The sequence below is a fragment of the Prionailurus viverrinus genome, chromosome C1 (genome assembly GCF_022837055.1).
Source record: "Prionailurus viverrinus isolate Anna chromosome C1, UM_Priviv_1.0, whole genome shotgun sequence".
Taxonomy (NCBI): domain Eukaryota; kingdom Metazoa; phylum Chordata; class Mammalia; order Carnivora; family Felidae; genus Prionailurus; species Prionailurus viverrinus.
In genome coordinates, this window is record NC_062568.1 from 160658491 (window position 1) to 160685428 (window position 26938).

At 40.8% G+C, this 26938-nt stretch overlaps 1 protein-coding gene across 7 annotated transcripts in view; it reads right to left on the reverse strand.

Annotated features, from left to right (window-relative positions):
• The window catches only part of AK4 (adenylate kinase 4), a 76538-nt gene that overhangs the window by 43845 nt on the left and 5755 nt on the right, over positions 1–26938 (reverse strand). Inside the window, exon 1 of one of the 7 annotated variants that reach the window (XM_047872645.1) lies at positions 1001–1021. The exons of the other annotated variants lie outside the window; for them this stretch is intronic. The gene's annotated coding sequence lies outside the window, so the exon portion shown is untranslated. Of the gene's footprint in view, positions 1–1000; positions 1022–26938 lie in introns of those variants that run through there. 7 annotated transcript variants of the gene reach the window in all.

The following is a 26938-nucleotide window of genomic DNA, read 5'->3' on the forward strand; positions in this document are numbered from 1 at the left end:
GAGAACATGGTATGGTGGGTTTTGTAGTTTAAATACTCTGTGAGGGCGCCTGGGTGGCTCAGCTGGTTGAGTGTCAGAGTTCAGCTCAGGTTCACGGTTTCGAGACCCACGTTGGGCTTTGCACTGACAGTGTGGAGCCTGCTTCAGATTCTCTTTTCCCCCTCTCTCTCTCTGCCCCTCCCCTGTTTGTGCTCTCTCTCTCTCAAAAATAAGCATTAAAAATAAATACATAAATACATACATACATACTTTCTGAACCCACTAAATATTCTTTCAGCTGATACTGATTAAGCATCTACCCTGCGGCAGACTGTACCAACCTGATATTTGAGCTTAGAGCTTAGAACCTAAACACTGGAATTGGGTGCTAACCCACTGAAAACTTTAAACAGCCAAATTTTACAGAATTTCATTCTGTCGGGCAGAAAAACTAAATAACAGTTATCACAATTAAGTTACACGGGCTCTTACTTGCTAGTACAGTTCCATATAAATATATTGTGAAATAGTAATAGGTTATTGGTCACACACTAAATGAATTTGGTCAAACCAAATGCCAGTTCATTCACCTTTGACCAGTAAGGAGTTATCCCTGAAATACCAGTCCAGAGTTGCAGAAAACCAACCAGACTCCCTTAGTTCTTAACAATGGAGACAAAAATATTTGTTTTAACAAAGGCAAGGATTAGAACTTCAAGATAATCAACTTACAGGATCAAACCTCAATTACTATTAATACTTTAAGCAAAAGCAAATGAGGTCTTTTTATTTCATTTGAATATCTGTCGTACCTCTTATCTCAACGACCAACCTGGAAAGTGCCAACATCAGGACAACAATGTCAAGTGTGTTTGGTGCCACAGGCCTCTAATCAGCTATGCAATGACCCCACCAGTATCCTGTAAGAAGCTTCCCATTTTACCCCATGTCCACCCAGGTGACTCCAATCACGGACAACCACACGTGAAGGTTCTCGTCTCCCGGAACATACACCACTTACCAACCAAAATTTTTTGTGCATCTACTACAGGCCAGGTACCATGCAAGGCACTACAGACACAGATATAGGAATGACCTCAAGGAGCTTATTAATTAGGAGAGAAGTGGAACAGACGCATGAACAAATAATTACTTGTTAATAAGTATGTGCCCTGAGGGCACCTGGGTGGCTCTGTTGGTTAAGCCTCTGACTTTGGCTCAGGTCACAATCGAGGTTTGTGAGTTCGAGCCCCACACTAGGCTCTGTGCTGACAGTGCACAGCCTGCTTGGGATTCTCTCTCTCTGCCCCTTTCCCACTTGCATACATGCTCTTACTCTCAAAAACAACAACAACAACAATGTATGCCCTAGTGTGCATGTAAGGAACCTGGAAACAGCCACTTTGTCCTTAGAGGAAGAAAAAGTTGAATAGACTGAAAAACAAACCACAAACAACTCTCTTGGATCCATAAGAGAGGGGAGGACACGGGGCAAACTACTGCCCCCAAGATTAGAGGGACAGACAGGCAAATAAAGGAGTCACATCTTACCTGAGCAGAGACTCACGAATGGAAAGCACCTCAGGAACCAGTGCTAGGTAGGAAATCCTAAATTGTAATTGAGGAATTGCTAGAAGCATAGACAAAAACTCCAGGGGACATAGTCATTGGAGGGGGGCGGGGGGGGGTGCACAATATTATGAGAGTACCTCCAGGAGATTGACCAGGTTCCCATAGTAATAAATACTGGAGATGGGGTCCCTAGGTGGCTCAGTCGGTTAAACATCTGACTTCAGCTCAGGTCAGGATCTCGTGGTTTGTGGGTTTGAGTCCCGTGTCGGGCTCTGTGCTGACAACTCAATGCCTGGAGCCTGCTTCAGATTCTGTGTTTCCTTCGCTCTCTGCCCCTCCCCCACTCGTGCTCGCTCTCTCTCTCTCTCTCTCTCTCTCTCTCAAAAATGAATAAACGTTAAAAAAAATTTTTTAATACTGGAGAAAAATCTCCTTAAGCTTCCACAGTGGGAGCTGGAAAGGAACTATTCTGAAATAGAGCACTTTGTTCTTAGCAATCCATGACACATGTGCAGATGAAAGGAAGAAGTTTAACCAAAGGACTCTGCATTTAACCTCAAGTTTAACCTTGGAAAATAAACAGCATCAAAGAGAGGGCTCATAATTAGGCTACTGAAATTCTAAATGTCACTTTGCCTCTGGTATAAATCTCAAACTGATTTTATTTCCCCTTTAAGGCTAGGCTTTGATCAAAAGATAGGATTTAATAATCAGTAGCTTCCTCCTAACACTATTTTCCCCCACATCCCACAACCTCATGCCATTGTTTTCCACCCTGCAGCCAGAATGGACCAACTTGTACCTCTGATCATGTTGAGTCTCTACTTAAAATGAATCAGCTCTACTGCCCATTCAGTGGCTTCTAAGTCCCTCTAAGATCTGGCCCACACCTACCCTCAAGCAGCCTGGTAGCTTTTCTCCCTTCACTCACATGCTCCACCCCAGCCCATCTCTACCGTCCAGCCCCAGGTCTGTCTTCTCTCTTCAGCTTCCCCAAACTGAGGTTAGGTCCCCTCTATATACTCCATGGCATCCTGTCCTCCAGCTCTGTAGCATTCATCACGTTTGTATCTCTCATGCCAGTCTGCACCACCATACAGTATGGAATCTGTCTGGTACACCAACCACTGTCTCTGCAGCACCTTTTCAAAACAGACATTCAATGTGCACTTGAGGGGCACCTGGGTGGCTCAGTCACTTAAGCATCTGACTCTTGGATTTCAGCTCAGGTCATGATTTTACAGTTCATGACATTGAACCCCACCCCATGCTGGGCTCTTTGCGCTCTCTCACAAAATAAATATATAAAGATTTTAAACAATATATGCACTTGAAAATTGATTGGTCCTTCCAACTCCATTCATTCCCTAGAGGACCAGAGCTAACTAAACTTTTGTAACAGAGGTAGCTACTCATGACATAACAATCAGATCTGAGTACAAATACTTCAGCTACTTATCTGCACTCGAAATTTAAGAATTTACATTGGAACAGATCTTTCCCAGTTAGGACTTCCACATTCAGTTCAGTTGCAAAGAGATATCAAAAACTAGATGGAAGTTGTCCTAAGTTCACTGATCTTGCAATTATAATTCGGCCATTCACTTAAAAGTATTTACTAAGCAACTAGACTCTGTGCCATGCTATAGCATATTTCCCTACATGTCAGGCAAACAATGGAACATCAGAAGTAATCTCTCATATGCTTCTGATGGCTTGGCCAGGCATCAAACAGTTGACAACTTGGCCTATTTCAAAACAAAATCAAGCTCTAAGAATGATCTCCTATCTTTTACCGACACAACCAGAAAGAAAAATAAACAAGGTTTAATTTTATGTTTTCTTGCCCAAATAATCTGCCCATTTTTATAAAAGTCTAAAACCCACAAAATTAAACTTGCGTGTTCCTCGAAGTACTGCTGAGGGATACATGCATACATGGCAAAAATATATGATAAGTGGGACGCCTGGGTGGCTCAGTCGATTGAGTGCCTGATTCTTGGTCTCAGCTCAAGTTACGATCTCACCGCTCATGATTTTGAGCCCCACACTGGGCTCTGCGCTGACAGTGCCTAGCCTGCTTGGGATTCTGTCTCTCCCTCTCTCCAAAATAAATAAATAAAAACTATATATTATATTTTCATGGTAAAGCAAGAGAATAATAATTGTAAGATGCAAGATAGCAGTTGTGAGTAATGGAGAAAGGGCATATGGGAGGCTTCTATGGTACTGGTAATGTTCTATCCCTTAGGTTGAGTCGTAGATAAACAACTGTTATCCTTTGAAACATATACACACTACATACCCTATTTTGTTCTGGTTGCCTATAAAGTGAGGGCAAACTGGAAACAGAAGACAGAGCAGGACAAATGTCCACATAGCAGCAAATTCCCAAGATGCCTGGCTAATCACCAGAAACAGATAACTACTCAATGTTCTTTTCATTGTTCAAGCTAGAAAATGCTGAGTGAAAGGCCCCTGTAAAAGAGCTTGATTTCTTCATAATGCTACCTAAAGTCAGTAGAAACCATTGCCTGCCTCCAGTATCATCCCTTCTCCAAAACTTTTGTCACTGAGAATGCCAACACATACACACACACACACACACACACACACACACACACACACACACTCCCTGTATAAGGCATGGTCATATATGAACTGTAGTATTGTGATCCTGCAAACCACAAGTTCCTTATCTCCCCTACTTGGTAGAATATTTTGGCACTAGAGTAGTTACAAAAGGAAGAAAATCTTCATTCCATAAACTGTTTATCACTGATATCACTTTGATAAATCTCTTTCAGTAAGAAAATAAACTTTACAAAAAAAATTTGTGAATAGATATGAAAGTCCTGGGGCACTTGGGTGGCTCAGTCGGTTAAGTCTCTGATCCCCGATTTCAGCTCAGGTCATGATCTAGTGGTTTGTGAGATCAAACCCTGAGTCAGGCTCTACACTGACAGCATGGGATTCTCTCTCTCTCTCTCTCTCTCTCTCTCTCTCTCTCTCTCTCACTGCCCCTCCTCTGCTTGTGCTGTCTTTCTCTCTTTCTCTAAATAAATAAACTTAAAAAAAAAGATATCAAAGAGCTTTAGATAAACCATGGAAGAAATTCCTAAATATAAGGCATTTTGGCACTAATTCAAATGACTCATTTCAGATGTCTGGTATCCACCCTTCAATTGGCCTTGCTCACAGCCAGGCTTTCTTTTCCTTCACAACAAAAACATGATTTTTAATTACTCCCTGACACTTGCTTTTGGTAACTATGAGGAAAAGTCTGAACCTAATATAATGGCCAAGAGTATACATTTTTGAGCCAGACTGCCTAGGTTCAAATCCTGGCACTGCCACTTAAAGGCTAGAAGACTCCAGTCACGTTGTATGTCTCTGCTCCACACCCCATGCAGGTCACAGTCTGCACAAACATATTGTGTCTACCTTTCACTCTTCTTGTTAAGTGGGGTTGTTTACAAATCCTCCATACAAGACTGTAATGCCCTTGAGGCTAGAGACTATCTTATTTTAACCATCAATAGGTACCACTTGAGATGAAAAAGTATCATGATCTTTAAACTCTCCATCTTCCCGTCTCCAAAGTCCTACGGATTATTGGTAAACTTTCATCTCACTCTACCCCTGCCATATCTTCTGTGGACTGTATTGTACAACAGTCCTACTAACCACAGTCACGACTTCTAGGCAATTAAGACTCAGAAAAACCTTCTCAATCACACAGTAAAAACTATGTGCAGCAATGCTTCCTTTAAATGTTATCTTACCATCTAATTCTTTGGCACTGAATAACTGAGTAAAATAAATCACTAAATTAAGCAAAACACTTTTATCTGATTTAGCTACATAAATGGACATTCCATCCCTTTTGTCAATGGTTCTCACACCTATTGCTTCAGTCTACTCAAGCTGGTGCAGAAAGATCATTACCACAGACTGCACTTGGATCCCAAGCCTGACCTCTTAACGAAAAAGGATCTGTTCCAACAAGTGGATGTTTGCTCCTCCTAACGCTATCTGACATTCTTAAACACCCACAAAATGTATATGAGTCAACTCTTATAGATTTCTAAGATTAAGACTAAAAATATTCTCTAAACAGAAGAAGCAGAAAGTTTCACATGAGGAAAACAACTGATTTTCAAACTAACAGGCAGGTGCATGGAAGTCACAAGTGAGAAGCTATACTAGGCTAGACTACCCAAAATCTGATGTCTCCTTTTGAGATGAAACTGGATGTCTGTGTGACACAGATAAGCTTTACCAAAAGAGTTTCTTTGATAAATCACAAGACATTAGGGATTGTAAACTATTGCTAAAGAAGTTCTATTTCATTTTATATAACATAATACAAAACTTTGAAACTATGAAGACCTCCATCCTATTTGTTCTTTGTTCTTGTGGACATAATGAGACTAAGACCCCGAAGAGATCAAGTCATTGACCACAGGTCTCTCCTGAGGAACAGTGACTTGGCACGAAGTACCCATCTTCAAAGCTTGTCCTTTGCCATTTAGTCTTAAGGTACAAAATCTAGCTTATCATGGGGATATTTAGTATTGGTGTTTTAACCACAGAAAATTGTAGCTAACATTATTTGAATCTATGATCTATATAATCAATCATTCCCTAGATCAAAAGAAGGTTAATAGTAAAAAGATTTTTTCTTTTAACCTAGATTTGAATCCAAAATTATGTAAAGCACAAATGTGCACCTCTTTACCACTAATTGTGAGATTGAAAGTGAAAAAATATGTAATGTGATTTTTTTCATGGAGGTAAAACTGACATATAACATATTAGTTTCAGGGATCCAACATAATAACTGGATATCTGTAAATACTATAGAATGATTACCACAATAAATCTAGTCAACTTCCATCACCATACATAGTTACAAATGTTTTTTTCTTGTGATGAGAGCTTTTAAGATCTATTCTGTTAGTAACTTTCAAATATGTGACACAGCATTACTAACCATGGTCGCCATGTTGCACATTACGTCTCTGTGACTTATTTTATAACCGGAAGTCTGTACCTTTGGCCTACATTTGTCCATTTCACACCTCCTCCGCACCCTTCACCTCTGGCAACCACCAATTTATTCTCTGTATCTATGAGCTCAGAGTTGTTTTGTTTTGCTTTTATATTCCACATATAAGCGAGATCATATAGTTTACTTATTCTTTCTGTCTGCATTTTTACCATGGGACAATACCCTTTTAAACACACCGGAATGGCTCCATCAAGAGACAAAGAGCCAATATGATACAAGGAACTGTATCAGGCTGAAAATTGTATTAGGCTGAAAATCAGAAGCCTTGGCTGTTAAGAGTTCTGCTCCCAAGGACTGCCCACAGGACTGAACATATCAATGTACTTCACTTATCATGGCCTCAAGTTTCCTCACCTACATGAGGCTGTTGGACCCTTCTAGCTCTGCCATCTTGGAGGTGGAATTTCAATTTCCTTTACCTGGCTCTGTGTATGTGTTGGGGCTGAAGGATCAGCTTCCCCAGTATGCGTCCAACCACACCAGTGTGCTTTCAATCACCAAGATTCTAAGTGAGCAGAGGAGATGGACTTCACAGACTAAGGAGCATCTCCCTGCTTTCATGGTCATTACACCCATTTGAGATATGAGGAGTGGAATCCCGGCCAGACCTCAGGCCTACGCCATCTCTTAGTGTTCCATCACCCCTTGCCTGCAAGACATCCTGAGAATAAGGGCCAGTGCTTTGGCCTATTTGCTCTTTTCTCTCTAGCCAGACTGCATACGTACATTCACTTAGTCTAATTCTGTACCCTGGGTCCAATGGATGTGTTTCTATAATAGCCAAGATTAAAAATATGTATGGACAAAAGCCATGACTTTGGGTAGGGGAGGGGCTCACAGTGCTGAGAAAAAAGGTGATCCGGTATCTAAGCACAAAGGAAATCCAGCATTCTTTATCCTTAAGCTTTCTGCCCACACCAGCTTATCAATTATTATTTGACACTCCATACTGATTCAAAGAATAAAATAGTGCAGTAACCTCATTTTAAGAATTTAAATAAATCGTGAAAGAAAAAGATACTGGAATTTTATAAGCCAAAAAATTTTGGATGTCCTATGTCAGGAGAATGTTTTTGGCCCAGAATAGGAACACATGCATTTATAAACATACCATGAACATCTGGCACGGTACCACATGCTGGCTTATATAAGCAGCAGAGGAGAAAAAAGCAGATTGGGATGGAAGAACAGAAGTTGGGCAAGGGAACAAATGGGAAAAGGCAAGTAATCTGAAAGGTTTGCCAAAATCATAGATGAGTTTTAGACTCACAGTGTTTAACCATCTCAAGCTCACGTTCTTCAAGTCTGCCTTGGTACCCACCATACCAGGCACTTTCAGCCCTGAGCAGGATCATACTTTTCAAATCTCATGACTCTCTAGATTTTCTCTGCCTCCCTTGTAACCTTATAACAACTCAATTACTAGGTGCATTCAGAGGACAGGGAGGAATTTCACTTTTAAAGCAACATAAAAAGGAATTCCTTCCCATTGCAAAAGGCCACCACGCACCTTGCTGGCTGCCTCTCCATGCAGGATCTTGGCTGCAGGTCAACATAAGGGAAGCTGCTGTTTCCTCCAGTGCCATCTGTTCAAACAGGGTGCACTGCTATGCTGCCCATGGGGGATTCTTTCCTCTCTCCCCGCCTCCCTCTCTGTCTTTTCCGCACCCTTCCATCTCACAGCTTCCTGGCAGTGCTCTGGTGGAGAACTACAGCAACACCAAAGATGTGCCATGCTCACCAGCCTCCATGGGCTGACAGCAGACAGTCCTACAAAGACAAGGAGGAGGGAAACAACTGATGCTAACACTTCTATGACAGGGCTCCCAGGAGGGTCATAAGGTAGGGTGACATGCAATCATCCTTGAACACCCAGGAAGAACAAGAGCAGTAGTAATGCCAGAGGGAAGCTACTGTAAAAAAACAGTATGGAGGTTCCTCAACAAATTAAAAATAGAATTACCATATGGTCCAGCAATTTCACTTCTGGGTGTTTATCTGAAGAAAATGAAAACACTAACTTGAAAAGAGATCTGCACCCCCATGTTCACTGCAGCATTATCTGTGATAGCCAAAATATGGAAACCATCTAAGTGTCCAGCAATGGATGAATGGATAAGGAAAATATGAGATATATGTATATGTGTGTGTGTATATATATGTGTGTGTACATACACATACATATGTATATATGTATACACACACACACACACACACACACACACACACACACATACATACTGGAATATTATTCAGCCATAAAAAAGAATAAAATCCTCCCATGTGTGACAACATGGATGGACGCTGAGGGCATCCTGATAAGCGAAATAAGTCAGATGTAAACAGAGAAAGACAAATACCATTCGATCACACTTACATATCCAATCTAAAACAAACAACAACAACAACAACAACAACAACAAAACAAGATCATAGGTACAAAGAAAAGACTGGTAGCTGCCAGAGCAGAGGCAGGGAGGAATGCAGGGTGAGGGTGAGCAAAATGGGTGAAGGTGGTCAAAAGGTACAAACTTTCAGTTATAAAATACATAAGTAATGGTGATAAAATGTACAGATTACTCATTATAGTTAATAATAGTATATTGCAGTGTTAGTGGGAATGCAAACTGGTACAGCTACTGTGGAAAACAGTATGGAGCTTCCTCAAAAAGATAAAAATAGAACTACCCTTCCATCCAGCAATTGTACCACTAGGTATATACCCAAAGAATACAAAAAAACTAATTCAGAGGGATGGGCGCTTGGCTGGCTCAGTCTGTTGAGCGACTCTTGATTTTGGCTCAGGTCATGATCCCAGTGTCATGGGATCAAGCCCCACATCGAGCTCTGCACTGAGCATGGAGCCTTCTTGGGATTCTCTCTCTCTTTCCCTTTGCCACTCTCTCCTGCTCGCACTCTCTCTAATTAAATTTTTTTTAATAAGGGGACACATGCACCCCGATGCTTATAGCAGCATATCTACGATAGCCAAATTATGGAAACAGCCCAAACGTCCATCAACTGATGAATAAAGAATATCTGGTGTACATACACAACAGAATATTACTCAGCCATAAAAAAGAATGAAATCTTGCCATTTGTAACAACATGGATGGGGCTAGAGAGTATTACGCTAAGTGAAATAAGTCAGTCAGAGAAAGACAAATACCATATGATTTCACTCATATGTGGCATTTAAGAAACAAAACAAGCAAAGGGGGGGAAAAAGACCAACCAAGAAACAGACTTTAACTATAGAGAACAAAGCTGGTTACCAGAGGGGAGGTGGGTGGGTGGGTGGGGGGACAAGTTAAATGGGTGGTGGGGATTAAGGAAGGCATTTGTTGTGATGAGTATGTTGTGATGTTGCATGTTAAGTGTTGAATCACTATATTGTACCCTTGAAACTAATATTACACTGTATGTTAGCTATCCAATTTAAATAAAAAAGGTAACTAATTAAACTAAAGAATGTAATAGGAAAAAAATACCAGAAGCATCACTCGTTAAACACTTATTAAATGCTAGACCAGTGGTTGTCCAACTGCTGTCAAGATCACTATTTTTTTTGAAACTGAAAAAGTATTTTGTGTACAAAAGCATTTTGTACACAAAAAAGGGAGAATATTATAAAATTTAGGATGTGTGTCGGTTTTATGTATTTGTATGTATATACTCAATTGTAAGCTTAAGCTAATTCCTACTGATTAAAGAAGACAATTTAGGTTAACAGCACATGGACAGTCTCCTTTCAGAGAACTACAAAAAGAGGTGGAAGGTAGGAAGGTTTTATAGGATAAAGCACAAGAAAAAATAGAAAGTATCTGATTGGGTGGGGCCCAGAATCAACCATCTTTGGGAAGAGATGCCCCAGAGCTGGCATCGCCTTTGGGGATTAGCTGACTGGAAACACTGCTTTTCTGGTCAAGTGGAGCATTTGTAGGGGCACAAAGGTTACCTAAGTTTCATTTTGCTGACGTGGCACACCAGACAGGACAGGTTCCATCTTGGGCCTCAAATTTTATGTCAACACTATTACGGGTCACATTAAAAAAAATTAAATAATGGACCAAATTTTATTCTAATCTCATATATTCATTATCTCATTTAATTCCTACAACACTAGGAAGCAGTACCATTATTATTCTTGGTTTGTAGTTGAATAACTGGAGATACGAAGTGATTCAGCAGCTTGCAGGCTGGCTTCCCATTGAAGGGGGATCTGAGAATCTGCACACATCACAGGTCAGATCAGTGCGGGGCTTTCTACCCCCAGCTCCAGAGCCTGCTACCACTTCCTTAAACAATTTGTCTCTCCCTCCAATACCTCCCACCCTTGAATCCTTTGTTCAACCATCTGCCCTCCCCTTCTGAATGAGAACACCGCAAGGGCAGGTCTTGTTCAGCTGAGTGACTTAAACTGAGCCTCAGGGAGCAAAGGATTCCTTCAATAGTTTTTAAGTTGAATGAGCAAATAAATAAAGATGGGGTTTTTAAAAAAGGAAAAAACGGAGTGCCTGGGTGGCTCAGTCACTTAAGCATTGGCTGAGGTCATGATCTCAGGGTGGAGAGATGGAGCCCCCCATTGGGCCTGCTTAAGATGCTGTCTCTCTGTCTCCCTGCCCCTCCCTTGCTCTCTCTCTCTTTCAAAAATAAATAAATAAATTTAAAAAAAAAAAAAAAGGAGGAAAGAAAAGCAAAATAAAATGTAGCAAGAAAAAATACTAAACCCTGACTCTTTGGGGTCTGTCCCCAAATAACACTACTCTCTTTCTTAGAGCTACTAGAGGGGAAATAAGGAACTTTATGTAAAAATTAAATCAGATTACACACACACACACACACACACACACACACACACACACACACACACTGAAGTTTTAAAGCATCTGTCTATGCTTTGTTCCAGGTCCTTTGTTCAGGGAAAGCAATTTAACGACTTTTTAGCTCAACAAAGGTGGGACTGTGATTTATTTTGGGAGTAGATGGTAAAGAGGTAAACTATTCTAGATAAGCAAGTAACAGGTATTAGAGGACTGAAAGCTGGGCAGACAGAAAAAGAGCAAATTCTCCAGAAAGGAAAAGAACAAGAAGGTAACAAATTAACTCTAAACTAGGGTATGGGCAGGTGGAGCTAATGAAGCGTGTGAAGAATGGCTGACAGGTTTGGGCACAGTGGTGTCTAACATGCCACATCAAGATGCTGCTTGTGGCAGACTCTAATCATCATGCCAAAACTTCAATAGGACCACCTCTCCTTTGGGAGAGGAAAATCTGGGTAGTGTCCAATACGGGATGAAAAGAATGCTGAAAAGGGAGGCCCTTACAAGACTGAAAAGCAGAAGTGAAGAATCCTAGAGAAGCATGAAATCTGAGAAGGAGGTAATTAGGGACAGTGGCCAGTACCATAAGCGGTGGAGTAAAGAGCTGTGTGCCCACAAAGCAGGTGGTGAGAGTCCAGGTCTTTCTGATTCAATAGAAAATGATGGAGGACCAGTGCATGACCACAGACTATTACCCAGTGTTACTAATCACCCTCACAGGGAGAGAACGCCTGTCCCATGCACTGCGGTCACTCCCACGCCACACATCATGACTCAACACCAACCACCAGGATTTGTGGTTCACAAGTCTCTTTAAAACTCAGTGCAAGCTGGCCTAGAAGCAGAAAAGAAAGTGAAGACGAAGAGAAAAAAACATTGCATTTTCATCTTAGGACTCTAGAAGTCTTCACCTAATTTAAGTCTAACCAATCTAAATATGAGCTGGTAATGAGACACAGAAACTGAAGGGATCTTGTGAAAAGACAAACAAAAACAAAAACCTGGGATTTGGGGGGCTCATTTTCCTGCTTCTGTTCTTGCTAGGACCTGTACCCCACCCTACACATGGCTTATGGTACTGATAATGTATGTTCTCCCTAAAGGACTTAATGATTTCTTTGGAGTCTTCTAGCACAATAGGTAACATCTAAGGAGTGACTGGGCAGACAGGGATGTCATGAAGGTTTTCCAAGACCACTGACTGCAAACATCCTGACCCCAAGACCTGGGGCTCCAGGGCATAAAAGACTCATGCAGGACACCTAGCTCGGTGCCTGAGAGGGCACATCCACCAAACCACCGTCCTCAATAAAGACCCAAACCTCAAGCGAGACAACAGTCTCTCTCCTTTCCTTTCGGAGGCTCCCACATGCTCTATCTGTATCTGCTCTCTCTATATCATCAATAAACTCTGCTCTCACTTCTTCTCATTTGATTTCTATCCTGCACGAAGCCAAGGACCCTCAGGCCCAGCCAGCCTGCATCAGTAAATTGCCCAATAGGAAATATTAAACTCTGCCCATTAAACCAAGGATCACTTTCCAGGTAAGACGACTGACTCCCATAGCTGCCTCTATTCCAAATATGAGTTCCTAGATATCTGAAGATGTTTGCCTCGTATGTTGCCAGCAATGTACTGGCTGCTCAATTTCAACCCCTAAGTCTCAAGTCTCTACATCTTCTTCTGCCATACACTGCTGTTCCAAACACCGTATACATGAAAGTGAATGCTCCACCAGACTTTCTAATTTTGGAACTCACTTTGAAATTTCCATGTTTTCTCCACCTGCCATATTAAAGGAGGAAAACAAAGCAACTGCCACAGCTGTTCTCCAAAAATTGGTATAGAGGTGACATACACTTTTTTGAGACAAGAATTTTTCACCTCTTGGGGCGCCTGGCTGGCTCAGTCGGTTGAGCGTCCAACTCTTGATTTTGGCTCATGTCATGATCCCAGGGTCATGAGATGGAGCCCTGTGTCGGGCTCCGTGCTGAGTCTGGAGCTTCCTTGGGATTCTCACTCTCTCTCCCCCTGCCCCTTTGCCCGACTCACACTCCTTTCTCTCTGTCTAAAATAAAAATAAAATTTAAAAAAATTTTTTTCCAATTTTTTTTTTTTAACTCTAAAGCCAGAAGGTATCTGGAGTCTCTAAAAATGACCAAACTCAAAACAACAGAGCCACCTCGCCACAGCAAGGCAGCAATGTCTGGCAGCAACCAGCAAAATAAGGTGATGTTTTCAAATCACTGCACTTCTCAAGTATATAATTGGATTCTATCTCTTCGCAATCTCAGAACAAAATGATAAAGTCTTCAGGTAAATTTAAACCTAATCAAAGCAAACAATAACTGCTATCGTGATTATTCGTTTACTTAACTCCACATATTTTACACAAAATATCAACACCCAGTTTATACGACCTTTTAAGAGCAACTACTTCTCCTTTGTGTAGAAAGTAACACTGGATGAATCTGTATCAAAAAGAAAAAAGATGGAAGGAAGGAAAAAAGAAAGAAAAAAAGCAAGCAAGTAGGCACTTTAAGAGGGATGATGTCCTAACAGACAGCTGCCTTGCCTTGTGTAACACTTCAACTGTTAAGAACAACACACTTTAAAAATCAACCCTACAACTTTTTTTGCCTTTCACTGGCCAGTAACGATGAAACAGTTTTCCAAAACATGTTTATAATCAGGTCTATATAACTAAAGGCAAACTGGATCAGAACCAGAATTACGGAAAGATTCTATCATCTTAATTTCACTTCTAGAAACACCACTTCCCACCCGCATTGGGCTCCTGGCTTCTGCCACTTAGAACATCTCACGCCGACTAACAGTAGTTCCAGCTATGGCTCAGCCAACCATCTGTGGCTGTCTTTCACAATCCTGGCCATTAAGGAAATGCAATGTTTCAGTGCTGTTTGGTTTGGCTAGATTCCTCTAGACATAAGCTAAGTGCATGCATCTTTTATTCTCCAGGGTTTGAGCTCCAGCAGTGTTTGTAACATGACATTCAAATCTAAAACTAACCTTGACAAGATAGATTTTGACTGGTGTTCTGAGACAACCTAACAGAAACATATAAGCTGGGGGGGAAAAATCCTTCCGCAAGGATCTTAAATGTATTTCCTTAACAAAACTAACACTGCAATCAACTAACAACGAACACCAACACACTGGCCTACAACTAGGATCAGCTGGGTGAGGCACTCACCTTGGGCAAAAAAAAATTGAAGAGGGCAACAAAAAAACCAAACTCTAGTCATTAAGATAATATTTTAATGCAATATTTCAAAATACCAAAATTAGTGCAAAAAAATCTATGATGAAAATCAATCCAACCCTGCATTTAAACAACTCATTCCCATCCATAACAATTCTTTCTCAATCTGTCAGGTCTGGTTTTTATTTTAAATTCTTGTATTTTGTTCATTCTATTGCACTACCACTGATTTATTGAGTTTAATGGGCACCCCTTAAATTTTTCACTCCAGGACAGTGCTTTACTCACCTCACCCTACCACAGCCTCAGCCCTGCCAACACACATTAACTTAATACTCACGAGGAAATCTAGTGAGGTAGTCTCACCATTACTCTCATTTATAAATGAATAAACACAAAAAAGTTAGCTACTTTGCCCAAGATTGTAGAGTAAGGGTCGCCAAGTCAGATTCCAAACCCAGCTATGTAGTTCGGAGCCCACACTTTTTCTTTTTCTTTTTTTTTTTTAATTTTTTTAAATGTTTGTTTATTTTTGAAGGGGAGAGAGACAGACCATGGGGGGGGGGGGGCAGAGAGAGAGGGAGACACAGAATCCGAAGCAGCCCGATGCGGGGCTCAAACTCATGAGCCATGTGATCATGACCTGAGCTGAAGTTGGATGCTTAACGGACTGAGCCACCCAGGTGCCCTGAGCCCAAATTCTTAAAGACAAACATACCACCTCTTAAGAGTTTTGTATCACAAAGGCATTCAGCATAAAATCATACAGTCCTAGATTTTAGGATATAACAGTATGTAGAAACTATCCAAATAAACTATAATTAATGACAACCTGGGCAAATTTAGTCATGATCTATTCATCACTGATCAGTGTCCTGCAATATTTAGGCTAAGTGGTAATTCCACCAAACTCCCAAATTTTTCTAACTTGTCCCTAATACTTTAAGCCATCTCAATGCTCAGAATGAACCAAGGGAGAGACAGAGTATCTGACCCCTCACTCAAAGGACAGGGCTACAGATCTGAGTAGCCTAGAGTAGCAGGTGTCTGTGCTTAGGTTCTGAGATACCCTCAAATACTGTCGGCTTTTCAAAGCTAACTGAGCCACAGTGTGCACTGCAGGACAATGTTCAGAAATACTTCCAAATAACGTGTTCATTTGAAAGAGAGTAGAGGGGTGCCTGGTGGCTCAGTTGGTTGAGTGTCGGACTTTGGTTCAGGTCATGATCTCACAGTTCGTGCGTTCAAGCCCCTCATCAGGCTCTCTGCTATCTGCACAGAGCTCCCTTCGGATCTTCTGCCCCGCCCCTGCTCTTCCTCTCTCTCTCTCTCTCTCTCTCTCTCAAAAATAAATAAACTTAAAACAAACAAACAAAAAAAAACTTAGAAAGAGAGTAGATTTAGAAGTAAAGCCACTACAGCTACAATGATCCCACCATTTTAGTCAGTTGTTTGTTGAAGGTAGCCATCAGAGTTTAAAAGGGTCATAATGAAATCAGGCTGAAAAGAATTTAGAAAAGTTATCTTGGAAAGAATGGTTGAAGTAACCAGAGCTATTCTTCTGGATGGGAGGCTTCGGGGGAGGACAACTTAGGTCCGGGAAGTGGTGCCTAGCAACTATTTTCAATTATCTGCAGAGTTAGTGGATTTAATTTGTGTGACACCAAAAGACTCAAGTTGGACAAGTGGATGACAGCTTATGGATGATGGTTTCAAGGACTGGCTTTCATCTCAGTATAAAGAAAAAAGTCTTCCAACAATTAGGCCCATCCAACAATGAAAAAGCCCTTCTCCAGTGGGGGAGTTGGCTGTCAGCTCCTAGAGAAGGGACCCAGCACAGAATGGTCACTTGGACAGAAGAACTCAAATTCCTTCCAATTCTAAGGCATTAAGAAAAGGAACAAATAATTAAACTTAACACATTCATTGTTGTGCATAGTGTTTAGTTACCAAAAACCCTGGAAAACTAAAACAAAACTATGAGCTCAATGGGAAGGAGGTCTTGCTCTTTCTTTGTATTCCAAACTAGATTCTTGATTTTTTTAAAACTAAACCACTGAAGTAATACAAGTTAAAAATCAATCTCCCTTATAGAAAAAATAAACTGTGTCCTGAGACAGTATTTATAGTTACCATTTAAGAAAATTAGGAAGCTGAACTCATATATGCAATCAATATTTTATAGTTCTCCTGCAAACGACATTAGCTATTCTTACCAAGATCTACAGAGGTCATGCAGAAGGAAAAAATACAGAAGCAGTTAAGTCAGAATTTAGGAAAACAAAGCAAAGCCAAAGTCAAATCAGATACATCAGCAGCCCAATACATTAAAAGACCTTGAGAAAATCTATCCAATCGGACACACAGGTAATGTTAGAAAAATGTCCATCTTAATGATGACAAAATTTCTAAAAAGCAATTTTGGGTCTTCCCAAAGGAGTCTTCCAAAAGAGGCACACAAAGAAATTTAATGGAAGTACTTTTGTTTGGACAAGAATGGAAACAAGACAGTTTTAAAAATTAGGTCAGCACAATTAATAGTTTAAAAACAATGAATGCTTGTAGCCTCTGCTGAGCAGCTGAGTGGTGCGCGCGCGCGCACACACACACACACACACACACACACACACCTATATATTGCCTAAATCCCACTAGATTATGCCAGTGATTCCATTCAAAGCACCACATTTACCGCAGAAGATTTTAAATGAAATCAAAGTATTACTACTCCAGGGAAGAGGGAAGAAACCACAGAGAGAACCCTCCTACTTGTCAGGCATTTTACGCAGATGACCCCATCTGACCCTCCCAAGCAGCCCTGTGAGGTGGGGTTCTTACAACTGAGGAAATCAAGTTAATTAACTCTCCCCAAAGTTAACTAAGCCCATAAGAAGTTTAGACAGAGGTATGACAGAGGTATGACTCCAAAGCCCAACCTTATTTCCTCTAAGCCACAGAGCCAACTGCCGGTGCCTATCATTCGCTATGCCAAAATCCACTAGACACTTGCACCTGGAACTTCCTGCAGGTATGTTAAACTTACCATCAACCCTGGACTATCTTCCTTTTAACTAGGTCCACTTTCCCCCACAATCACTGAAACTCATCCCTTTAAAGAGTTGCATTTGGCGCTGCCATTCCCATGCACAGAGTCATATTAGGTATTGCAGCTTCTCCTAAATTCCCGTTTTCATTACTTTTACCTTATACCTGATCTAAACTGTTTGTGACACCACCTTAGCTGTGCTCCACTTTCTCTCCCCTACAATCCACTCCTACTTTGCTATGAAAAACAGCCATCATACCCCTAAAGGAATTTGAGGAAGGAATTGATTCCGAACCACCTTCCTATTTATAAACTCAATGTGGAATTACATGAAAGCCCCAAAGGACAATTCTAACTTTCATACCTGTAATTTTTCCACCTCTAGGTTTCAATCAAAATATCCTTAATTGTAATCACCTCCTCTCATATATGATCCCTCCATTAAAAACACCCTGCTCCCATTTTTCTACCTGCCAGTACCTTACCCATCCTACAAGGCTCAGTTCTAACACCATCTCTCCCACAGCTTTCATGGACTTTTTCATCCAGAAATAGATCAAACAACTACTAAGCACTGTCTGACAGTATGTCAGACACTGGAAATACAAAAAGAACTCTATAAGTTTATACAAATGACTTTAGTGTTCTTTACACAGAGCCCAACCTGAGGTGGCTCGATCTCACAAACCAGGACATCATGGCCAGAGCCGAAATCCAGAGTCGGACACTTAAACAACTGAGCCACACAGGCACCCCCCTTCAGTGTTCTTATAAAAATTTGTCATTCTTTTATGGGTTTTTTTTTAAATGTTTATGTTTATTTTTTGAGAGAAAGAGTGCAAACAGAGGAGGGGCAGAAAGAGAGGGGGACAGAGGTCTGTGCTGACAGCAGAGAACCCGATGTGGGGCTCAAACTCACAAACTGTGAGATCATGACCTGAGCTGAAGTCAGACACTTAACCAACTGAGCCCACCCCAGGTGCCCCTCATTCATTTTTTCTGCCTTAATAAACAATTAATTGGGTGTATGTTTTACCTTGTCATCTCCTTAAAGGTAGAGACCATTTTTGATTCCTATTAACAGGGTGCTACTGGAATATGCCGAATTTAACAAGTAGTTACTGATATTTGAAGTCTACCCATTTGTTGACATTTTAACATCTTAACTGTTCTCCCTACTTTCATTCTAGAACCTTCCAATCTAGTTTACAAATAGCCAGAGTGATCTATTTAAAATGTGAATGGGGGTGCCCGGGTGGCTCAGTTGAGCTTCCGACTCTTGGTTTCGACTCAGGTCATGATTCCAGGCTCAGGTCATAATCCCAGGCTCAGGTCATAATCCCAAGTTTGTGGGATGGAGCCCCGCCTAGGCTGTGCACTGAGTGTGGAGCCTGCTTAATATACTCAATCACTCTCTCCCTACCCCTCTACACCTCTTGCATGCACTCTCTCTTGCTCTCTCTCAAAAAAACTAAAAATTAAAATAAAATAAAACAAACAAAAATAGTATATTTCTTCAAGCAGAATAGAATATGAATCAGATTGTCAGTACCATATTTAAAAACAAGGGCTTTACCTTGGATTAGGCAATGACACCAAAAACCTCAAGCTACAAAAGAAAAAAAACAGATAAACTGGACTTCATCAAATTTTAAAACTTTGTGCTTCTAAGGACAACATCAAGAAAGGTAAGAAGGCAACCCACAGAATGGAAGAAAATATATGCAAGTCATATATATAAAAAGGGACTCATGGGGTGCCAGGATGGCTCAGTTGGTTGTGTCCGACTTTGGCTCAGGTCATGATCTCAGTTTGTGGGTTCGAGCCCCGTGCCAGGCTCTGTGCTGACAGAATAATACTCAAAATAATAAATAAATGTAAAAAAAATTTTTTTAATAAATTAAAAAAATAAAAAGGGACTTGTATCCAGAATATATAAAGAACTCAACACAGAAGGAACATATGAGGCCATCTAAAAAATGGACAGGATAGACATTCACCAAAGAAGATGTACAAATGGTCAACAGCACATGAAAAGATGTTCAATTATCATTAGTTCTTAGGGAAATGTAAATCAAAATCACAATGAGATACCACCTTATGCTCATTAGGGTGTTAAAATCAAAAAAGACATACAATAACAAGTATGACAAGAATATGAAGACACTGCCACCTTCATTCATTGTTGGTGGGAACATAAAATGGTTGAGCTGCTTTGGAAAACAGGTGACAGTTCCTCAAGATTTTTGAAAAACTTTTTTAATGTTTTTTTTTTTTTGAGAGAGAGAGAAAGAGAGAGTGCGTGCACGCAAGGAGAGGGGAAGAGAGAGAGGGACACACAGAATCCAAAGCAGGTTCCAGCCTCTGAGCTGTCAGCACAGAGCCCGATGTGGGGCTCGAACTCGTAAACTGCAAGCTCATGACCTGAGCCAAGGTTGACTGCTTAGCTGCCTGAGCCAGCCAGGCACCCCAAGATGTTAAACATAGTGTTACCATATGATTCAGCAACTCCACTCCTAGGTATATACATGACAAGAGAGATGACAACATATATTCACATAAAAATCTGTATATTAATGTTAATAGCAGGAAACAACCCAAGTATCCATCAACTAATGAATGAATAAACAAGATGTGGTATATCCATACAATAAATATTACCTGGCAATAAAAAGGATTGAAGTAGTGATACATAACTACAACATAGTTGAACTTTGATTTGAAAACATGCTTAGTGAAAGAAACCAGAGACAAAAAGTAGTATCTTGTATGAGTCCATTTACCCGACATATTCAGAGTAGGCAAATCCATACCAACAGAAAGTAGATTAGTGATTGCCAGGGGCTGGAAGGAGGGGAAATGGGGAATGACTACTTATGAGTGGAGTTTCTTTCTGGGGTAATGAAAATGTTCTCAGATTAGGCAGTAGTAATGTGATGGTTGCATGATGCTATAAATATACTAAAAACCACTGGACCCACTGGTTTTATACGCTATATAAGGATAAGTGCTATTGTAGATATCTCAGTAAAGGTGTTATACATAAAAAATAATGACAATAACAACAAAACCCCAGTCACTCTTCATACAGTTTCATGGAAGCCCAAACTCCTGACCATGCCTCAAAGCCCTATGCCAACCTTTGCAGCCTCCCCTTCTACCATCTCCTTCTTACTCACAGTGCTCCAGAAACACTTGCCTCCTCTCCTCCAGGAAGAACTCACTCCTACTCTAGGGTCTCTCCACATGCCCTTCCTCTGCCCCCAAATCTTCACACACCTGGCCCCTACCCTCACTCAGGGCTCAGCTTAAACATCATCTCAGAGAGGCCTTCTCCAACCCACAGTCTAAAGTGGCCTTCCCAGGCACTGTCCATCACTGCACTATCATATTTTGGGGGGAATACTTATATAGCATACAAGGCTTAAAGCATAAGGTATACAAGGTTACCTTGACTATTTTTCCCTTGTTTATAGCCCATCTCCCCTCCTGCCATAACAAGCAATCAAAACGTTTGTTGAACTAAACTGACACTAGTGAATTTACTATTGAGATGGTTAGAGACTATATAACTGATATTACAAGCAGATCACCTTACAGGGAGATGATAATGAATGCCATATTATAGATACAGATGGGTATAAGAGGAATTTCAGAGAAAAAATGGTATGTAGCTGCAACAGCTGTGGAAAACTTCACAGAAGCGATGAGACTGAAAATAGACTTTGAGAGATTAAGTGTGAAAGGCATTCCAGGAGAAAGATGCACCTGAACAATGCCCTTCCCACCTTGTCCATGACCTCACAACACTTCACCCACACACATCCCACCATGACTCATGGGAACATAATGCGAAACCTAGAACTTGAACCCGAAATGGTGAGTGCCACAAGGGTTCTTCTGCATGCCTCCTCATACCTAATGTAGGCATAGAAACATCTGCCAAATGACTAATGAAACCGCAGGCTCAGGTATTATTCCAGAAGTCTTACCATTACAATGAACGGTAATTTCTACCTCCTCACAATTGCATAAAGTTTCTATTTTAGACCTTTTGGGGTTCTTTTTTTGGGGAGGGAGGAGGAAGTCAGCGTTTCCTTAGATTTTTGTTTTAAATGTTTCAGGAACAGAACAACAAAACACATACCTCTAGACTACCCTGGAACCTGCTGACCTCAGTGTACTTGTGGAGAGCTGAGCTGCAATGATGCCCTGGCCATCCATTGTTCCGTGTCCTGTTTATAAGACATGAAGTGGATATTTCACTATGGACTGGAGTACCTGGATGGCAGCATGACATAATGGGAAGTTTAACCCTACCTATGGAGTCCCAAGTTTGACTACTAGCTTCTCTACCTTACTAGCTATTTGACCTAAAGCAAGTAATCCGACCTCTCTGAGCCCATTTCTTCATTTGCAAAAGGATGTAGTAACAACTGCTCTGTAGATTTGTGTGTAGACTAGAGAATAAGACACATCCATTAGCCAGTGCAGGGCCTAGCACATGCTCGACCAGTGCAAATGTTAGTTATGATGACCAAGTGGCAGGAATTATAAAGTGCCAAAGTCACAGGTCGTAGGTCAATAACAAAGTGCTGAAGAACAGAAAACAATTGATTTCTAGCTTGTTGGGAATTTGATGAACAGGAGTGACTGTGCATTATTTCAATATCATCAGCCTCTCTGGCTAAATAAGGGATGCTTGCTGCCAGGTCTGTCATTTAACTAGTACCAAGAACTCTTGGAACTTGGACATGGGACTGTTAAAATATAACATCAGCCATCTAATTGTACTTCATGAAACTGTACCAATGAGACCTTTTGGACCATGTCTTAAAGGTGAACTTGAGAACTAAACATTAAGGTGGGGGGGGGGAGGGGCACAGAGTAATTCAAAGCCTCTACTACCTGATCATGCTTTAAAAAACAATCTAGGGGCTCCTGGGTGGCGCAGTCGGTTAAGCGTCTGACTTCAGCCAGGTCACGATCTCGCGGTCCGGGAGTTCGAGCCCCGCATCAGGCTCTGGGCTGATGGCTCAGAGCCTGGAGCCTGTTTCCGATTCTGTGTCTCCCTCTCTCTCTGCCCCTCCCCTGTTCATGCTCTGTCTCTCTCTGTCCCAAAAATAAATAAACGTTGAAAAAAAATTAAAAAAAAAAAAAACAATCTAGTTTGCTAAAAGAGCTGAGCTATCTGACCCACTGTGTAAAAGAATACTGTCTAAAAGTTTACAAGAAAAACAATTTCCTAGTCCTTAAATCTTCTTACAACATGCATTACACAGATTGCTTAAGAGCAGAGTAGCCTAATACCATTTAACAATTTACTTGGTAGATTTTAAAGGAAATAGGCAATTCAATATGTCCTCTATAATGGGTAGATTTGTAGCTAATAGTCTGGTACCCAACTTATGAGTTTCATGATCAGGTGCCATCACTTGAGTTCTAGGAAGTTTGGAGCAGAAGTGTAAAAGCTTCATAAATTATGATGCTAATATATTTGTGTGTATCTTAAAGATAAGCACCAAGTAATGAAAACTGGAAAAAGTGATATGTAGCAGGTACAGCAACCTTTTCCTTTAATAGCATAATAAGAGATGAATAAAGGCCAAAATGGTAACACACAGGTGTGATCAAGCCACAAGAGCAACGATCTCTTGTGGACCCATATACGAGCTCTGAAAGGAGTTCCAGTTATATGGTGGCAACAACCATCCCATCTCCTCACCTGGCAGCTGGACTCATCCGTCAAAACTTAGCTCGGGAATCATCTCTAGAAACCCTTCTGTAATCTCACCACCTTCTCAATGCTAGGTTGGCCATACTACCCCATATCCCACAGGACCTACACATGTACATCTTCCAGCCTCTATTACGTTATCCTTGTTTACCTGCCTCAACCTCCTTCAGGAAATAGACTTTGTCTCCCTTCTTTGTATCCCACAAGTCAACACTGCTTGGCACTTACATATTTGCTGAAAGACATGGTTACTAGGACATTCAAGTCCTAGTCAAGCATGCTTTGTATACCAAAGGACAGTAAGTAACCTAAATTCCATCAACAGAAGATTAGTTAAATCAGCAGTTCTCCAAGTGAGGTCCAAGGACCCCAAGAGTCCATTAACATCCTTTCTGGGGTCTGTGAATTCCCCCTTTCTCTAACTACACATCTATGTGAAGCCAAGTATTCTTTCTGTACTTTAACCAAAACAACACAGCACACAAACTGAACGAAGAACCAGATAGAAGAATCCAGCTTTCTTTTACAAAGCAAGACATTGAAGAGATTTGCAAATAGATTAAAACAACACTATTCTTCTCAGATTTTGTTTTGGAAAATAGTTATTTTTCATAGAAATGTTAATATGTAATGGATTTATCGTCATATTTAATGAATTCACAAACATTTTTTTAAATTTCCCAGTTTTAACTTCTAATACAGTTAGTAGCTAGAAGTATAATCCATCTAAAAGGCTCTATTGAGACGCCTGGGTGGCTGGCTCAGTCAGATAAGGATCCAATTCTTGATTTCGGCTCAGGTCCTGATCTCACAGTTCATGAAACCTGAGATTGAGCCCAGTGTTAGGCTGGGTGCCAACAGCGTGGAGCCTGCTTGGGATTCTCTCTCTCCTCTCCCTCTGCTCAAGGGTGCTCTCTGAAAACAAATAAATAAATTAAAAAAAAAAAAAAAAAGCTCTATGGAGTGCTCAGTGAGTTTTGTTTTGTTTAGAAAGAGTGGGGGAGGGGCAGAGAGAGAAAGAGAGAGAATCTTAATCCTCCACTGAGCACAGAGCCTAAGGCAAGGCTTGATCCCATGACCCTGGGATCATGACCTGAGCCAAATCAAGAGTCAGACATTCAATGGACTGAGCCATCCAGGCACCCCTCAATGAGGTTTTTTGTTTTGTTTTGTTTTTTGTTTTTAGTGAGTATGCGTGGGGGAAGGGGCAGAAAGAGGGAGAGAAAGCACAGCAAGCAGGCTAGGGTCCACACTGTCAGCCCCAGGCCAAACTCGGGGCTCAATCTCAGGAACTGTGAGGTCATGACCTGAGCCAAAATCAAGAGTCAGGTGCTTAACCAACTGAACTACCCAGGTCCCCCTCAATGAGTTTTAAGAGTGAGACCAAAATGTCTGAGAATGGCTGGTTAGAAAAACTATGGTACAACTGTAACATAAAATTATGGGTCTGGGCACCTGGGTGGCTCAGTTGGTTAAGCATCTGACTCTTGATTTTCTGCTCAGGTCATGATCTCCTGGTTTGTGAGATCAAGCCCCACATCAGCCTCTGTACTGACAGTGCAGAGTCTGCTGGGGATCCTCGCTCTCTCCCTCTCTCTCTGCCCCTGTCCCAGCCATTCTCTCTCTCTCTCTCTCTCTCTCTCTCTCTCTGTAAATAAACTTAAAAAAAAAGAGTATATGGCCATTTTTCAAAAAGAGTAAGATAGATTGATACCTGCTAATAGAAACCATGTCTAAGCTATACTGCTAAGTCTAAAGAAAGATATGAAAAACAAAATATAAATTTGTACTTTTTAAAAAAGAGGCTACTGCCATCTACATATATGCTATATATGTATGCATAAATTCTCTGGGTGAACATTCAAGAAAAGTAACTAGTAGGTATCCTGGTAGAGAGAGGAACCATGGGCCAGGGAACATGTATCCCTATAGAGAGTAACTGGGGAACCACCGGTCAAGGAGGGGAGAGAGACTTTCCACACCATTTCTGGTGTAGTTTGAAAATTTTACCATCTGCACATATTACCTTTCCAAAAAACCAAAAGTGGGATAAAAATTATATTAAAAGAGTACAGGGGCACTAAGCTCATATTAAAGAACACATTGTAATGGCACTAAAAAATAATAAATGATATGTTGTGCAATAAAGCAAGCAATTTTCAAAATAGTAATACAAAGTTTATTCTTGAAATTCAGTCTGGAAGGATATACTGTTTTTAAAAGTATTAACAGTATTTTTCCTTCCAGTTAGTGGGATTACAAGTGTTTGTCTTATTTATTTTTCTTGTTTTTTTTAAACCTTTGATAATTTACACATACTATTTTTATAACCAGAAAAACAAGGAGAGTTCAAATACATATGTATCAATGTATGTGTACCCATGTCTATACTTAAATATTTAGTAAGCCAAAAACTACATGAATAATTTAAAACCTATTATCTACTTTTCAACCAAGCCCTTGACTAGAGGCTTGTAAACTAATTTTTTTTTTTTTTAAGTAGGCTCCCCACACAACATGGGGCTTGAACTCATTAACCCTGAGATCAAGAGTTGCATGCTCTACTGACTGAGCCAGCCAGGCACTCTTGTAAGCTAAGTTTAAAATTCCTTTCTTCTACAGTTTAAAAACTACTCTGATCCAGTCATTTTATTTCTTTTTCTTTTTAAATTTTTTTAAAAATTTTATTTATTTTTGAGAGAGAGAAAGAGTCAGAGCACAAATGGGGGAGGGACAAAGAGAGACACACACACACAGAATCTAAAGCAGGCTCCAGGCTCTGAGCTGTCAGCACAGAGCCAGACCCGGGGCTCCACCTCATCAGCCATGAGATCATAAAGTGAACAGAAGTCTGACCTGAGCAGAAGTCGGACGCTTAACCAACTGAGCCACCCAGGTACCCCTAGTCATTTTGTGTCTAGTAACCTATGCCAAGGAAAATATATTTGCTGAATGATTTACATGCAGGGACGTTCATAAGAGCATTATTAAACAGCAAGTAACCCAAATGTTCCACACCAGAGTGGTTAGGCACACTCCAGTTCAACCCTAAGGCACATTCACCCAAGTGCTAGGGCCAAAATCCTAGGACTGATCTCTGGGCTGCTTTCTCTCCATCACCGCTCACCACCAGCTCATTCATCCCCCGTAAGCTCTGCCTTCATTTGCATCCTAAAGCCCTTCATTTCTCTCTGCCTTCACAACTACCCCCAATCCAAGCCATGGTCCACTCTCCTCATCTACATTGGTCTTCCTGGTATCACTCTAGCTTAACTGGAGTCACTTCACACAGCATCCCAAAGTTCAACTTTTAGAGTAAATCCTTTCATGTCATTATCTTATTTAAAATTCTTCAATAGCTTTTCAGTGCCCTTTAGATAAAATCTAATTCACATTTTCCAAATTTTCCACAAGGTACAACTAAAGCTCCTTTTAAAAAATGACCACACTGGGGACACCTGGGTGGTTCTGTTGTTTGAGCGT